Source organism: Ovis aries, chromosome X (genome assembly GCF_016772045.2).
Source record: "Ovis aries strain OAR_USU_Benz2616 breed Rambouillet chromosome X, ARS-UI_Ramb_v3.0, whole genome shotgun sequence".
NCBI lineage: Eukaryota > Metazoa > Chordata > Mammalia > Artiodactyla > Bovidae > Ovis > Ovis aries.
This window is the reverse complement of record NC_056080.1, coordinates 67494503-67511268: the sequence shown is the minus strand read 5'-3', so window position 1 is coordinate 67511268 and position 16766 is coordinate 67494503. Positions and strand designations below refer to the sequence as shown.

Below are 16766 nucleotides of genomic sequence, written 5' to 3'. Positions count from 1 at the left end.
CAGATATGCAGATGATACCACTCTAATGGCAGAAAGTGAAGAGGAACTAAAGAGCCTCTTGATGAGGATGAAAGAGGAGAGTGAAAAGGCTGGCTTAAAACTCAGTGTTCAAAAAACTAAGATCATGGCATCTGGTCCCATCATTTAATGGCAAATAGATGGGGAGAAAGTGGAAACAGTGACAGATTTTATTTTCTTGGGCTCCAGGATCACTACGGATGGTGACTGCAGCTATTAAATTAAAAGATGCTTGCTCCTTGGAAGAAAAGCTATTACAAATTTAGACAGCATATTAAAAAGCAGAGACATCAATTTGCCAACAAAGGTACTGATAGCCAAAACTATGCTTTTCCCAGTAGTTAACGTACAGGTGAGAGAGTGGAACCATAAAGAAGGTTGAGCGCTGAAGAATTGATGCTTTAGAATTGTGGTGCTGGAGAAGACTCTTGAGAGTCCCTTGGACTGCAAGAAGATCCAACGAGTCCATCCTAAAGGAAATCAGTCCTGAATATTCATTGGAAGGACTGATATTGAAGCTGAAACTTCATTACTTTGGCCACCTTATGTGAAGAGTTGACTCACTGAAAAGACCCTCATGCTGGGAAAGATTGGTAGCAAAAGGAGAAAGTGGCAGAGGATGAGATGGTTAGATAGCATCACCGAATCAATGGACATGAATATGGGCAAACTCCAGGAGATAATGAAGGACAGGGAAGCCTGGTATGCTGCAGTCCATGGATTTGCAGAGGGTCGGAGAGGACTTAGCAACTGAACAATAACAACAGAAATAATGCTGTTACTGTTTAGTTGCTAAGTCATGTCCAACTCTTTGTGACCCAATGGATTGTTGCCTGCCAGGCCCCTCTGTTCATGGGATTTTCCAAGCAAGAATACTGAAGTGGGTTGCCATTTCCTTCTCCAGGAGATCTTCCCGACCTAGGGACCAAACCTGTGTCTCCTGCTGGCAAGCAGATTCTTTACCTATTGAACTCATGTCTCCTGCTTAGTAGGAGGATTCTTTACCTCTGAGCCACCATTTGTGAACCTAAAAATTCATTATTCTAAGTGAAAAAGTTCTAAGTGCTAAGTTCCTAGCACAAGGAATGTAGTCAATAATACAATATAGTCAATAATATAATAGTATCCTTTGTATCGTGTATAATCTGTAAAAATTTCAAATTGCTATGTTGTATACCTGAAACTAAGAAGTCAAATATACTTCAATTTTAAAAACAAAAATATTTCTGAAGTCTTTGTGTTGTATGATTCCATTTGTATGAAATTTTGGAAAAGGCAAAAATACATAGAGAGAAAACAGATTAGTGGTTGCCAGGTTTAGGAATCAGAGGAAGTTCTGCATTCTATCTGAGATTGTGGTTACAATATTCTATGCATGTATAAAATTTCACAGAACTGTAAACCCACAAAAGTTAATTTGACTCTATTTAAATTTAAAAGTTAAAAACAATCCTTCTCTCATGCTTCTCCACAACTTTCTACACCATTCTTCCCCCACCCCCCACCCATCCCTACCATCAGACATCTGAAGATGGTGTCTTCCCAAACTTTGCTAGGTTATCTCCCATGCATCACATAAATCTACTCATTCCTTAGGGAATCTGTCCATTTCTTGGCTAAAGAGCATATATATGGTGATAACTACTGAATATGTATCTCCAGCCCAGAACTCTTTCCTGAGTTCCAGACCTGAATAACCAAGTGCCTTTCAACTTCACCTACCCCAAAACTCCTTTCCTGTTTTATTCCTTCTCCTTCATCTGCCATTCACATCTAATTATCCACTGAAGTATATTAATTTTACTTCTTAAACTAAAGCTCTGGAAGCTTTACTTTACTCTGGAAGCTATGTACTTTTCCTAGTTAGATTACCATGACTCCAGACCATGTGTTTGTCACCTGTATTACTGTAATAGCTTTTTAACTGACTTTCCTACTTCAGTTTTGCCCCTTCCAGTCCACTCTCCACATTGCAACTAGAATGATGAAAAACTTAAGTCTGTATAATGGCTATTTCATTGGCTTTAGCGGAGTCTGAATTCCTTAACATGGTTTACAAGCCCTTTTATGATCCGGCCCTAGCTCATCTCTCCAGATTCTCAACTCTGAAGCTTCGTCTCTGCTAGTTTTATCCCCATACTCTGCACTTGAACCACATCTCAACTTCCTTCAGCCCCTCAAACATGCCCCTATTGCCTCTCATGATTGGGATGCTTCTTCAGCAACCTCCATCTCCTCCATTCCAGTCTACTTCAGCTGGATATATAGTACTTATTCTCTAGGTTTCAGCTTCCACATCATTTACATGGGTTTATCACTGACTGATGTCCTTTTTGGGAGAATTCCGTGGACAGAGGAGCCTGGCAGGCTACAGTCCATGGGGTCTCAAAGAGTTGAACATGACTGAGCAACTAAAGAGAGAGAGATAATTACTTTATGAGAGCCCTTTTATCCCATTCTATAATAGCCTACTTACTTTTTTGTCTCTAAAACTAAATTATAAGTTCCTTGAGGGCAGTCACTATGTCTTGTTCACATTTTAGTGCCAGCCTCTAGCATAATGCCTGGCACATGGTAAGTATTCAATAAATATATGTCAAATAAATGAATGAGAAGGAGGGGGTATAGAAAACAGTTTCTGAAATTATAGGTCATTTTTTTCTTTATGCCTTTCTACATTTTCCAGTTATTCTATGATGAGCATAATTTGTTTTTATAATATAAACAATATATTAAGGGATTCCCTGGCATTTCAGTGGTTAGGAGTAGGTGCTTTCACTGCAGTGGGCACAGGTTCAATCCCTAGTAGGGAAACTAAGATCCTGCAAGCCATATGGTACAGCAAAATATATATATGTGTATGTGTATGTGTATGTGTGTGTGTGTGAGAAATAGTTTTGAAAGTATATTAAACATAAGAGAAAGGAGAAAAAACTATGAAGAAAGTTTAAATCACATATAATCCCATCTCCTAAAGATAACTATGTTCACATTTTGTTGTATGCTGTCCAATATTTTCTATGAATATATTTTTTAAGCATTGAGACCATGTTGTGTTCAGTTTTGAATTCTGCTTTTTCCACTAATGCTGCAAGTAATTTTCCATTATATCAAGGTACTTTTGTTTATTTAACCATTTCTCTGCTGTCCAACCTTAAGATTTTATTCCAATTTTCACTATTATGAGTAAGGTTGCCAATAATATCTTTGAACATAAATTTTTTCCTTCATTTATAATCATTTTCTTTTGTGTGTTGGTTATACATTTTTATGTTTTAAATTAATTTATTAATTTTAATTGGAGGCTAACTATTTTACAATATTGTGATGGTATGATAGGATCCTAGAAGCAAAATTACTGGTGTGAACTTTTTAAAAGACTGTTAATATATGTGGCCAAATTGTTTTCCAGAGGGCTTATACTAATAATAACTTGAGTACATTATATGCCAGACATTGTTTTTGGTAGATTTTGTTATGCTTGTTTTACAGATGATGAAATTAATTTGTCCAGAATTATAGAGATAGTAAATGGCAAAGTTAGAATTCAAACTTCAGATTGTGCAATTCCAAAGCTTATGTTATATCTTGAGAATTTCAAGAATAAATATTTTTACATTATAAAATTATGTGTATGTACTAGAGAAAATGTGGAAAATATTAGAGAAAATGAAAATAAATTACTCATGAATACCACTTTCAACAGCTTAGTGTATTTCATCTGTCTTTTGTTCCAGATAAAAATTCTGGGTTAAAATAACATTGTATATATAATTTTACATCCTGCTTTTTTCACTTAATGTTTTTCAATGCTGACTCATACTCTTCAACAACATAATTTTAACAGTTGCATATTATTGTCAATGGATGTTACCATGTGAATATTTACACTAGTTCAGCTCACTTGTGAATTTTTTTTTTCATCCCCAGGACCCTCCATCTCCAATGAAGTTTACAGAGTTCAGTGTTGGGAACCATTCTGATCTTCAAAATAAGTCACCATGGCAGATTGAAACTTCTTAATTTGAAAGCATCCCATCAAATACTTGCTGTGCAGATAGATGTTTCAAAACTTATAAGTTATCTAATTTACTAGCTGAACTCATCAATCTGGTAGCAATTAATTCAAGCCAGTCTTCCTCTACTTCTTTCTTCATTTCCTCTCCTCCCCTCAGTGAAAGCCTAAATGTACATATCTATCTTTCCAGAGGCTCTTTTTATTCCTCTTGTCAGGTAAAGGGGAACTCAAAAGACTCCCTTGGAGTCTTTAACTCCCCTAGAAAGACCGTTAATCATATCTATAGGTCTTTGTTTTGTTGAGGGGAATCAGACAAGTTTGCTGCTTGTACACATGTGCATTTATAAGCATACATATGTGCAACATATTTACACAAAATTCTGCTGCTGTGTTGTGAAAATTGAGGTTTAAAAAAAATCTGAATTTTTTTATTCAATCATATCTTTTTCCTAAATAGCAATCTAAATGTTTGCTGAGCTGTGAACACCTTTTCCTCTATCAGGTACCTAAAATTTAAGAGGGAGATTCAACACTGTGATCAAGGTCTGTGAATTGAGAATTGAACAATGTAAAACCTGTTCTCTGTCATAGATGTGTGGTGTTCCTGAAAGCACCACAGCTAATAGAGATCAGATCAGATTTCCATTTTATTTAACATAATGATTAGAGTTTTAAAGACTTTTAATGCCAGAGTGTGGGAAAATTCTCCAATAACTTTTATTCTTTTCTATGCTACCTTGCTTTATTTTAACCTTCATGAATTACTCTTATGATGAAAGAAAAACTATAAGCTCAAGTTATGGACCAATGGTTTTGTTAAGAGGTTTAAGGATGATTTTCAGGTTTAATTATAATACTGTTAACAAAGACAAAATTTCATATTTGAAATTAGCTTAAGGATTAGCACTAAAGATTTTCTTTCACAACAGGAATTAGTGTACAAATAGTGAAAAATCCAATAGTAATATATTAATTCTTTCTCTTTTTTTCTTTCCTTCTTTTTTTTTTGTTTAGTTTCAATAGTAGTGCAGCCATTAAGATAGTTTACAACGATTTCCCAGTTTATTTATAATACGCCTTTCTTTTAGTTCTAGTTCCTGAATCAATAAGTATGGACAGTAATGCTGCTTCTTCTCTATGATAATGATAATATCTAAGAGTATTGATGGTTTTCATTTCTCAGTCAGTGCCATAGTGCACAGCTGCTAACAATAGAAGTTCCAACTCTTACAGAGATCAGTGAGTTAGAGGCACCTTACTGATATCAAGTTGTTGAAATCCTAGAGGGATTAGGTTTACTAAAGTATTCTCTGAAACCTTTTTGAGTAAAAAAGAGTTGCCTGCCACAAACAATTCAGTGTTCAGGCTCCAGTGGAGCTGTGAATTTGCATAGTCCAACTACTTAAAGCAATGAAAAACCCGTTCATTTGAATTCTCCAGGAAATTCTGGTCAAGAGAAGACTTTCAGCATAAATTAAATGGATTGTGGCCATCATCTCACCTGAGAGAATACTATACACGACTATTAGTGCCAGGGGCTGTTTTTCAAACTCCAATGGCAAGAACCAGCCTAGAAGACTCTACACACTGTTTCATGATAAAATCATATATGTTCAGATGAGAAGATTTTTCCCCTTCCTCTTTCCCTTCAAAACACTCTCTTTTTGGTGTTTATCTTGAAAACGTATAGATCATCCACATGGTATTGTGTTTGACAAGCCTTGCCTTATATTCATATAGAAATGCACCTTTCCTAAAAGTAGGACTGTTGCTTACTCCAAAGCCAGTAGGCCTCAAAGCAACCTATCCAGTCCATCATCTTCTGCCAAGAGTTTAGGCAGAACAGCTGCTAACTATGATTCAAAGCCGGGAAGGAATCAATAACTTATTTAATGAATAGAGTGTATCAGCACTCATAGAAATCAGTTCATAAAAGACAATGTCAGGGAACTATGAAAAAGCAGTGGAAGGGTAAAGCTCAGGAAAGCTGTAATGCAAAGATGATTGTTTAATGTCTTACAGACTCATACTGTCTTCAAAGGGCCAAATAAAGCAGGGTTTTACCTGGGGACTTAGGGAAATAAAGAAACCCTATTCGTATCTCTGAACCTTTATTCCATTAGTTTATAGACTCTGTCCTTATTATAGCTCTGATACTGTCCTTATTATAGGTCATTGTGTATTGATTTCTGTACCTAAACAACCCCCCCCAAGTTGGTTGATTATTTATAAAGAAAACAGAGAGGTTTGTTTGATAATTAGCATACCCTGATCTGGCTCCTTTGCTTACTTTTCCTTGGGGACATTTCCAATAACCTCTGTGGGATCTCATCCCCCAGTCTTTAGTAGCCATCTTCCCCATTTGCAAAACAAAGATGCTCATTGTTAGGCATACAGGTGAAAGGTGCTATGTAATTCCCCAGTGCTCTTATATATCCTTCATTGCAGGGGTAGAATTAAAAGTTTAATCAGAACAGTATTTCTAAACAAATCAGTGTGCTTGATTCTTTCTTCCTTGCTCTCATTGATGATTTGTTCTTGCAGAGCTTACTATTCATTCTAACAGTGTCCTTGGAAAGAGGCAGAATAGAAATTATTTTCCCCATGGTACAAACCTGAAAAATTAAGGGCAAAAGAAATGAAGCACTCTCCAAAAGCACATAGCTGTCTGGGACAGAACTCACAGTTGCCACATCCAGTGCACTGTTAAAGTGACTTGGCTTCCCAGTACTGGAACTAACATGGAGCAGCTTAGAACATTGAGAGTAACTAAGGCAGGATCATTTCTGAAGAGTCTTTCCAAAATCTGAAAGTATGCAGTTTATACAATTCTTATTTTCTATATGGCATCAGCCCAGGTCATTTTGCCCTCTGGCACCATTTTCAGGCCTGTCTTTTCCAGAGAAAAGAAAGTGCCATGTGCTTCCTCATGTTTATGCCAAATTACACAAAGTGTAGATATTGAGATTAATGAAGATTTAAGCACAATCCAAGTAAGTATAAGAATATTGAAATATCAGTAACCTCAGATATGTAGATGACACTACCCTTATGGCAGAAAGTTAAGAGGCACTAATTTAATTATTTAAATGTGCATCTGAAATTTAATGTGGCCCAAATTCATAAGTATTAATAACAGTCATGCAAAGCCTATCCCTTTCACATATCACATACATATATGTCTATACATATTTGCACACTCACAGTGCCCCCAAAGCAGGCTGCCTGGTCATTAGGAGCAGATACTTTAAAGGAATGAGTATCTGTCCTCTTCTTTTACAAAAAAGTCCAACAGTCACTGCAAGTGAAGAATATTCCATTCATACATTCTAGAACTTCTTCTCCTGGAGTAATTAAGGTACTCAGTTGGCACCAAAGACCTGTTCTATGCCTCTATCAATCACCAAAGGCACATGACAAGATTGTTAGACCTTTTCACAAGTCTCATGTTCTTAGAAAATTCATGAATTCCATCCAATCAGTAGAAAATTGTTCACGAGGTATAGTACATCTGCATTTTTTTTAACCAGAGCTGTAATGTACCATATTGTAGTCTTTTGCATGCAGGTATTATGTAATATAATAATGAATGGATGGCTCCTAATAGCATGCAAACCATGACTGTTTACTTCCCTAAAAGGGCTAGGGCTGTATCCCACACAGTGTCCAAAACTATTAAATGCATTATTTGTAACAGCCTGATAAACGGGCCATCAGCAGATTGAGTTAGACATGTAATGTATTAGGAAATAGAATCTTAGTAGGGAATGGTGTTAAAGGGAAAAAAAAAAACAGTAAGATAAGATGCATTTAAGAAATAATGACTGTCATCCTGCTGGCTAAATCAACAAAGGGACACAACAGGAAAGCTGGTCCTGGGTCTTGGTAATATATGAGATGGATTGGAGAGCCAGAAAAAGAAAAGCACTGGGGACTTCAGCAGTTAAGCTCAAGTTGCCAATTTGCTACAAATCCTTTTTTCCACCAATCTGCTCAAGGTAATTATATATAATATTATTTAAACTATGTGTCTTGCTACAGCAATACTCACAAATACTGACCAGCTTTATCTTCCTAAGTCCTTTATTAAAAGCATATGCATAAAATTATCACTTCTTTTGTATATTGTGGTGTTGTTAAAGTGGTGGCAAAACTGAAAATTTCAGACCACTTTGATGGAAGTTTCTGTACTTCTCATTTCATGGATGTAATAGTAGATTTTATTCACTCCCAAGTTGATTGGTATGTGTGTGTTGACTTAAAAAAAATGCACAATGTGAGAGTAATGAGTTAAGTTTTTATTTGGGGTAAAATGAGGATTGCATCCTGGGAGACAGTACCTCAGATAGCTCTGATAAACTGCCCCAGAGGCAGCAGGGAGGTCAGTATGTTTGTGATTTTGGTAAGGGGGGAATATATGCAATCAAGCACATATTTTTCCAAAAGGTTTCTGCTAGTCTGGTGAAGTTTTCTACTAGTCATGAGAAACAGTCATCATCATGCAGGATTTTAGTGCTTTGAGGATAATAAAAGAAATGGGCTCATAAAATTGGCTCCTGAAAATATCTATATGAAGCCCTGTCCTGCCAGTTTTCCCCAAGCACAGAGTGGTTCATTTCTGTGGTCCACCATGTACTCCTTTTAGGGTGTGTTGAAGGTCAGCAGCTGCAATAACACATGATTTAATCCTTGTAGAGAAAGTGCCCAATTGGCAAGTACCAATTTGAAGTTGACAGGGGCCCCTCATGGTAATAAATTTGATATTTGGGGAGGCGTTTCATGACCATTTCACCCCCATTGTACTAGGCAGTCTCATTCTAGGTGTGGTGAAGATTTCGCTGATAGGCCAGTAAATGTGCTGTTACTGGACTAGGTCTATCAATGGTAATCAAAGGGCTCCGGACCAGCTGTCTAACTCAATCTATTATGGTCCAGAAAAACTTCCCTCTTGTATCTTCCCATAGCTAGATTTACACTATTACAATCATTGACCACATGCAGGACTATATATGTGATCAACTGCTTCAAGTCATCTAGTCATCATTATTTTCATCAGAGGTTCAGTCACACATTTGGTAATGAAAGAAACAATAATCTTATAAAATAGGCAAAGTCCAAATAACATAGCTAGTAGTATTATCAAAGTCATGAATAAGAATTAACCCAAGAAATTCCATTAGGTGCAGCCCTGTATATTCTCAGGTCACCTGAGAGTCTGCACTGTAAGAATATTTATCTTTCTGGGAAATTATATATTGCCAATTTATCCATGCAAAAATGGGCACAATAATGAACAGAAAAGGTATGGGCCTAACAGAAGCAGAAGATTCTAAGAAGAGGTGGCAGGATTACATAAAAGAACTATACAAAAGAGATCTTAATGTCCCAGATAACCACAATGGTGTGATCACTCACCTGCAGTGAGACATCCTGGAGTACAAAGTCAAGTGGGCCCTAGGAAGCACTATGACAAACAAAGCTAGTGGAGGTGATAGAATTCCAGCTGAGATATTTCAAATCCTAAAAGATGATGCTGTTACAGTGCTGCACTCAATATACCAGCAAATTTGAAAAACTCAGCAGTGGCCATAGGACTGGAAAAGGTCAGTTTTCATTCCAATCACAAAGAAGGGCAATGCCAAAGAATGTTCAAATTACTGCACAATTGCACTCAGTTCACATGCTAGCAAGTAATGCTCAAAATCCTTCAAGCTAGGCTTCAACAGTACATTAGCCAAATTCCAGATGTACAAGCTGGATTTAGAAAAAGAGGAACCAGAGATCAAATTGTCAACATCCACTGAATCATAGAAAATGCAAGAGAATTTAAGAAAAACATCTACTTCTGCTTCATTGACTATACTAAAGACTTTGACTATGTGGATCACAACAAACTGTGGAAAACTCTTAAGGAGATGGGAATACCAGACCACCTTACCTGTTTCCTGAGAAACCTGTATGAAAGTCAAGAAGAAATGTTAGAACCAGACATGGAACAATGGTTCCAAATTGGGAAAGGAGTATGTCAAGGCTGTATACTGCCACCCTGCTTATTTAACTTATATGCGAGTACATCATGTGAAATATTGAGCTGGATGAAGCACAAGCTGGAATCAAGACTACCCAAAGAAATATCAGTAACCTCAGATATGTAGATGACACTACCCTTATGGCAGAAAGTTAAGAGGAACTAAAGAACCTTTTCACGAAGGTGAAAGAGGAGCGTGAAAAAGCTGGCTTAAAACTCAACATTCAAAAAATGAAGATCATGGTATCTGATCTCATCACTTCATGGCAAATAGATGGGGAAACAATGTAAACAATGACAAACTTTATTTGCTAGGGCTCCAAAATCACTATGGACAGTGACTGCAACCATGAAATTAAAGACACTTGTTTCTTGGAAGAAAAGCTATGACAAACCTAGACAGTGTATTAAAAAAGCAGAGACATTACTTGGCCGACAAATTTCTGTCTAGTCAAAGCTATGATTTTTCCAGTAGTCATGTACGGATGTGAGAGTTGGACCATAAAGAAGGCTGAGTGCCAAAGAATTGATGCTTTTGAACTGTGGTGTTGGAGAAGATGCTTGACAGTCCCTTGGACTGCAAGGAGATCCAACCAGTCAATCCTAAAGGAAATCAGTCCTGAATATTCATTGGAAGGACTGATGCTGAAGCTGAAGCTCCAGTATTTTGGTCACCATTTGTGAAGAGCCGACTCACTGGAAAAGACCCTGATGATGGAAAAGATTGAAGGCAGGAGAAGGGGACAATAGAGGCTGAGATGGTTGGATGGCATCACCAACTTAGTAACATGAGTTTGAGTAAGCCTTAGGAGATGGTGAAGGACAGGGAAGCCTGGTGTGCTGCAATCCATAGGGTTGCAAACAGTAGGACACAACTGAGTGACTGAACAACAACTGTCCATAAGGCTCCCAGTCCAACTTCTTAGGGTTACTACACTGGCTATCTTTAGTATGATTTCATTGTTCCCAAGATAAAACAGGGGCTTAAAACTTAAATGACGATAGCCTGGTGTTAAGGATATAAATCCATCCCATAACTGTGGGAAGTTTTATTCCTTGGCTGAATTTTTATGTATTTCTCTGTCTTAGCTTTGAATAACTTTAAAGGAAAATTCAATTTATGGCCGGGGTCAGATCAGGTATTATTAATTGGCCAGGTGTGATGATCCTACCAGCTAATATCAAGAGTAGCTTGACCAAGACTGGATTTTTTTTCTTTTAAAATAAATTTTCTAAAGGTCATCCAATTAGAGCCTTGTAGTGGAGAAATTCAACAAGGTAATCTAGAAGTACGAGACACCTAGCACAGGATCATGTCCACGAAAGAAAACATTTGATTTATATTCAAAGGTCCAAGAATTCAAGAAAACATTATAAATGATCATGCAAATCAGGTCCAACATCATGGGTAAATTGTCTACTTCTCATCCTTGTCTCATCTTCTCATCTCGTCCTTGTCTAAGTGTAGTTTTCCCTATTGCAGTGTCATTTTAAAGTGAGTTTGAGGTCAGCAGTCCTCTCTCTATAGACCAATCTGGGGCCTTTGGAAGTTGAAATTAATCCAAGAGTCAGTTTCCCTTCAGTTTCACTGTACGTGAGCTAGTTAAGAACACCTGATAAAGGTTCTTCCATCTAGGTTGTCCTTTAAATTATGTCTTTTCCAGTATACATAATCTGCTGGTTGCAAGTCATGGGGCATCTTATCTTCATCTAAAGATTACTGAGATAAGCTTCAGAAACAAAACTTAAAATATCTTTTAATAATTCGATAAGCTTTACATTAATATAGCATAACAGCAAGGAACTCTCTGGGAAGTGAGTCAGTATATACTGAATTCCAGTAACAAAACTGAAATTTAACACTCATTGAAAAATAATATTTTTCCCTCATTTCTACCAAATATATCCAAATGGACTAATTTGTTTTCAAAATAAGTCTGTTCTCAAAGAACTTGAGATCCTAAGTAATTAGGGCAAAGAAACAGGAAAATGGTGGAATGGGAAAAACTAGAGAGCTCTTCAAGAAAATTACAGATACCAAGGGAACATTTCAGCAAAGATGGGCACAATAAAGGATAGAAAATGGTATGGACCTAACAGAAGCAGAAGATATTAAGAAGTGGCAAGAATACACAGAAGAACCATACAAAAAAGATCTTAATGACCCAGATAATCACGATGGTGTGATCACTCACCTAGAGCCAGACATCATGGAATGCAAAGTCAAGTGAGCCTTAGGAAGCCTCTCTACAAACAAAGCTAGTGGAGGTGATGAGTTATTTCAAATCCTAAAAGATGATGCTGTGAAAGTGCTACAATCAATAGGCCAGCAAATTTGGAAAACTCAGCAGTGGCCACTGGACTGGAAAAGGTCAGTTTTCATTCCAATCCCAAAGAAAGACAATGCCAAAGAATGTTTCAAACTACCACACAATTGCACTCATCTCACACGCTAGCAAAGTAATGCTCAAAATTCTCCAAGCCAGACTTCAGCAATACATGAACCGTGAACTTCCAGATGTTCAAGCTGCATTTAGAAAAGGCAGAGGAACCAGAGATCAAATTGCCAGCATCCATTGGATCATTGAAAAAGCAAGAGAGTTCCAGAAAAACATCTACTTCCTCTTTATTGACTATGCCAAAGCCTTTGACTGTGTGGATCACAACAAACTATGGAACATTCTGAAAGAAATGGGAATACCAGACCCCCTGACCTGCCTCCTGAGAAATCTGTATGCAGATCAAGAAGCATCAGTTAGAACTGGACATGGAACAACAGACTGGTTCCAAATAGGAAAAGGATTTGGATATAGAATCAAGGTTGTATATTGTCACCCTGCTTATTTAGCTAATATGCAGAGTACATCATGAGAAATGCTGGGCTGGATGAAGCACAAGCTGGAATCAAGATTTCCAGGAGAAATATCAATAACCTCAGATATGCAGATGACACCACCCTTATGGCAGAAAGTGAAGAGGAACTAAAGAGCCACTTGATGAAAGTGAAAGAGGAGAGTGAATAAGTTGCTTTAAAACTCAACCTTCAGAACACTAAGATCATGGCATCTGGTCCCATCACTTCATGGCAAATAGATGGGGAAATAATGGGAATGGTAAGAGACTATTTTTTTGGTCTCCAAAATCACTGCAGATGGTGACAGCAGCCATGAAATTAAAAGGCGCTTGCTCCTTGGCAGAAAAGTTATGACTAACCTAGACAGTATATTAAAAAGCAGAGACATTACTTTGCCAACAAAGTTCAGTCTAGTCAAAGCTATGATTTTTCCAGTAGTCATTTATGGATATTAGAGTTGGACTGTAAAGAAAGCTGAGCACCGAAGAATTGATACTTTTGAACTGTGGTGTTGGAGAAGACTCTTGAGAGTCCCTTGGACAGCTAGGAGATCAAAGCTGTCAGTCCTAGAGGAAATTAGTCCTGAATATTCATTGGAAGGACTGATGCTGAAGCTGAAACTCCAGTACTTTGGCCACCTGATGATGTGAAGAGCTGATTCATTGGGAAAGACCCTGATGCTGGGAAAGATTGAAAACTGGAGGAGAAGGGGATGACAGAGGATGAGACGGTTGGGTGGCATCACCGACTCAATGGACATGAGTTTGAGTAAACTCCAGGAGTTGGTGATGGACAGGGAGCCTGGCATGCTGCAGTCCATGCGGTCGCAGAGTCAGACACGACTGAGCATCTGGACTGAAATAAAGAACACCGTTGGTGAACTCAAGCTTGGCTTTCCTGGCTTGGGTCGTTCTCTGTTGCTCGGCATGTCAAGTGCCATGTCAAGCGCCATGCCAAGGGCCAACCTCTCTGGGGTCTTTCTGTGTTGTTCAGCTGCTGGTGTTGGCATGTGGGGGAAAAGCGGTTACAGTGATAACTCAGCAGTATCCTCTTTCCTCCATGGCTGCCTGGTTTTCCTCCACAGGCATTTCCCACCATGATTTCCTCCCTCACATTCCCTCAGGCTTTCTCCCCACAGTCAACAGTAGACTTTGCCCTCGGGTTGATCTCAAATCCCTACGCTTCACCTCCCAGCCGCTGAACTTTTTAGGGGATTTGTGTCCCTGTCTGGAGTGTGTAGGGCTAAGACAAGGATTGTCTCTGTGATTCTTATTCCATTCAGACTGTCACACATCAGCTGCTTCACTCCCCAACAGCCTCAAGTGCTTCTCTGTCCCAAACAATTGCCCTGTTGTGGGGATCTGATCCCTGCTTCAGTTTCCCCACCCCCTGGGTGCAGGTCCAGTCCTCCTCACTGTCCTCTTTATTCCACTCCTTGCTCATCCTGCTGAGTTTTGCATGGGTCTATATGTTCTTTTCCAGTGGTCATGTATTCCTGCACACTGTTAGCTGGTGTTCTGCAAGACCTTCTGTGTCTGAAGGTGTATTTCTGATGTATCTGTGGAGAGAGATGTACTCCATGTCTACCTACTCCTCCACCATCTTCAGCCCGAAAAATTGTTTTATTTTTGAATATTAAAATATTCATTCTCACACAGTAGCATAATTTTTAAGAAGGAAGGGTTCCTTTTCTTTCTTTTTTTAAATTTTATTTTTAATTGGAGGATAATTGCTTTACATGTTGTGTTGGTTTCTGCCATACAACAACATGAATCAGCCATAAGTATAGATATATCCTCTCCCTCTTAAGCCTCCGTAGAATAATGGTTCAATGTTTAGCCTTCCAAATCTATAGGGGTAGAAAATTTATGATAGCAAAAAGTACATTTAAAACAAACTTTTTTTTTCTATACTGGGTCTCTAGTTGCAGTGAATGGGGTTATTCTTCATTGTGGTTTGTGGGTGTCTCATTGTGGTGGCTCCTCTTGTTGCAGAGCATGGGTTCTAGAGTGTATGGGCTTCAGTGGCTGCAGCATGTGGGTTTAAGGGTCCTAGAGCACAGGCTCAGTAGCTGCCTAGTTGCCACATGGCATATGGAATTTTCCCCAGCCAGGGATTGAATTTGTGTCCCCCGCATTGGAAGGAGGATTCTAACCACTCGACTCCAGGGTATTCTGTAATCAAACTTTTATGAAATGTATATGAATGTTAATGGTTTTAAAATAAATTTTCCTCATAAAACTTAATTGAAGTATTTATATAAATTTTTCAAATTAGCACATTAGACCCACATCCTGACAGTGCTGGTGTTGAGCAAAAAAAATAAAAGCACAATGTGAGAGTGATTAGTTCAGTTTTATTGGGATTTATGGACTGTAGCCCCTCATGGATCACAGCCTTGTTGTGGTGAAGAGGCTTCTGTAACTCAGTGAAACTATGAGCCATGCTGTGCAAGGCCATTCAAGATGGATGGGCCATAGAGTTCTGACAAAACATGGTCCTCTGGAGGAGGGAATGGCTAACCATTCCAGTACTGTTGCTGCAAGAATTCCATGAACAGTATGAAAAGACAAAAAGATATGACATTGAAAGACAATCCCCTGTAGGTTGGAAGGTTTCCAACATGCTACTGGGGAAGAGTGAAGGCCAATTACTAATAGATCCAAAAGAATAAAATGGCTGGGCCAAAGTAGAAATGATGCTCAGTTGTTGATATGTGTGGTGGTGAAAGTAAAGTCTGATGCTGCAAAGAACAATATTGCATAGGAACCTGGAATGTTAAGTCAACTAATCACAGTAAATTGGATGTGGTCAAGCTGGAGATAACAAGAGTGAACATTGACATCTTAGGAATCAGTAAACTAAAATGGATGGAAATGGGCAAATTTAAGACCATTATATCTACTCTTTAGAAGAAATGGAGTAGCCCTAGTAGTCAACAACAGAGTCTAAAATGAAGTACCTGGGTACAATCTTAAAAACAACAAAATTATCTTGGTTCATTTCTAAGGCAAACCATTCAACACAACAAAGATCAAACAATGCTCCAACCACTGACACCAAAGAAGCTGAAGTTGACCCTTTCTATGAAGACATACAGCACCTACTAGTACTAACACCAAAGAAGATATCCTTTTCATCTTAGAGTTCAGTTCAGTTCAGTCACTCAGTCCTGTCTGATTCATTGCGACCCCATGAATCACAGCACCCCAGGCCTCCCTGTCCTTCACCATCTCCCGGAGTTCACTCAGACTCACGTCCCTCGAGTCAGTGATGCCATCCAGCCATCTCATCCTCTGTCGTCCTCTTCTCCTCCTGCCCCCAATCCCTCCCAGCATCAAAGTCTTTTCCAGTGAGTCAACTCTTCGCATGAGGTGGCCAAAGTACTGGAGTTTCAGCTTTAGCATCATTCCTTCCAAAGAAATCCCAAGGTTGATCTCCTTCAGAATGGACTGGTTGGATCTCCTTTCAGTCCAAGGGACTCTCAAGAGTCTTCTCCAACACCACAGTTCAAAAGCATCAATTCTTCAGCACTGAGCCTTCTTCACAGTCCAACTCTCACATCCATACATGACTACTGGAAAAACCATAGCCTTGACTAGACGGACCTTAGTCAGCAAAGTAATGTCTCTGCTTTTGAATATGCTGTCTAGGTTGGTCATAATTTTCCTTCCAAGGAGTAAGCATCTTTTAATTTCATGGCTGAGGTCACCATCTACAGTGATTTTGGAGCCCCCCCAAAATAAAGTCTGACACAGTTTCCACTGTTTCCCCATCTATTTCCCAGGAAGTGATGGGACCAGATGCCATGATCTTCATTTTCTGAATGTTGAGCTTTAAGCCAACTT

The 16766-nt window shown here is 38.5% G+C and overlaps 1 protein-coding gene across 1 annotated transcript in view; it reads left to right on the top strand.

The window, feature by feature from the left end:
• The window catches only part of ZDHHC15 (zinc finger DHHC-type palmitoyltransferase 15), a 116213-nt gene extending 107891 nt beyond the window's left edge, over nucleotides 1-8322 (top strand). The window contains exon 12 of the mRNA XM_004022206.6: nucleotides 3949-8322. The gene's annotated coding sequence lies outside the window, so the exon portion shown is untranslated. The remainder of the gene's footprint in view (nucleotides 1-3948) is intronic.
• Nucleotides 8323-16766: the final 8444 nt, after the last annotated feature.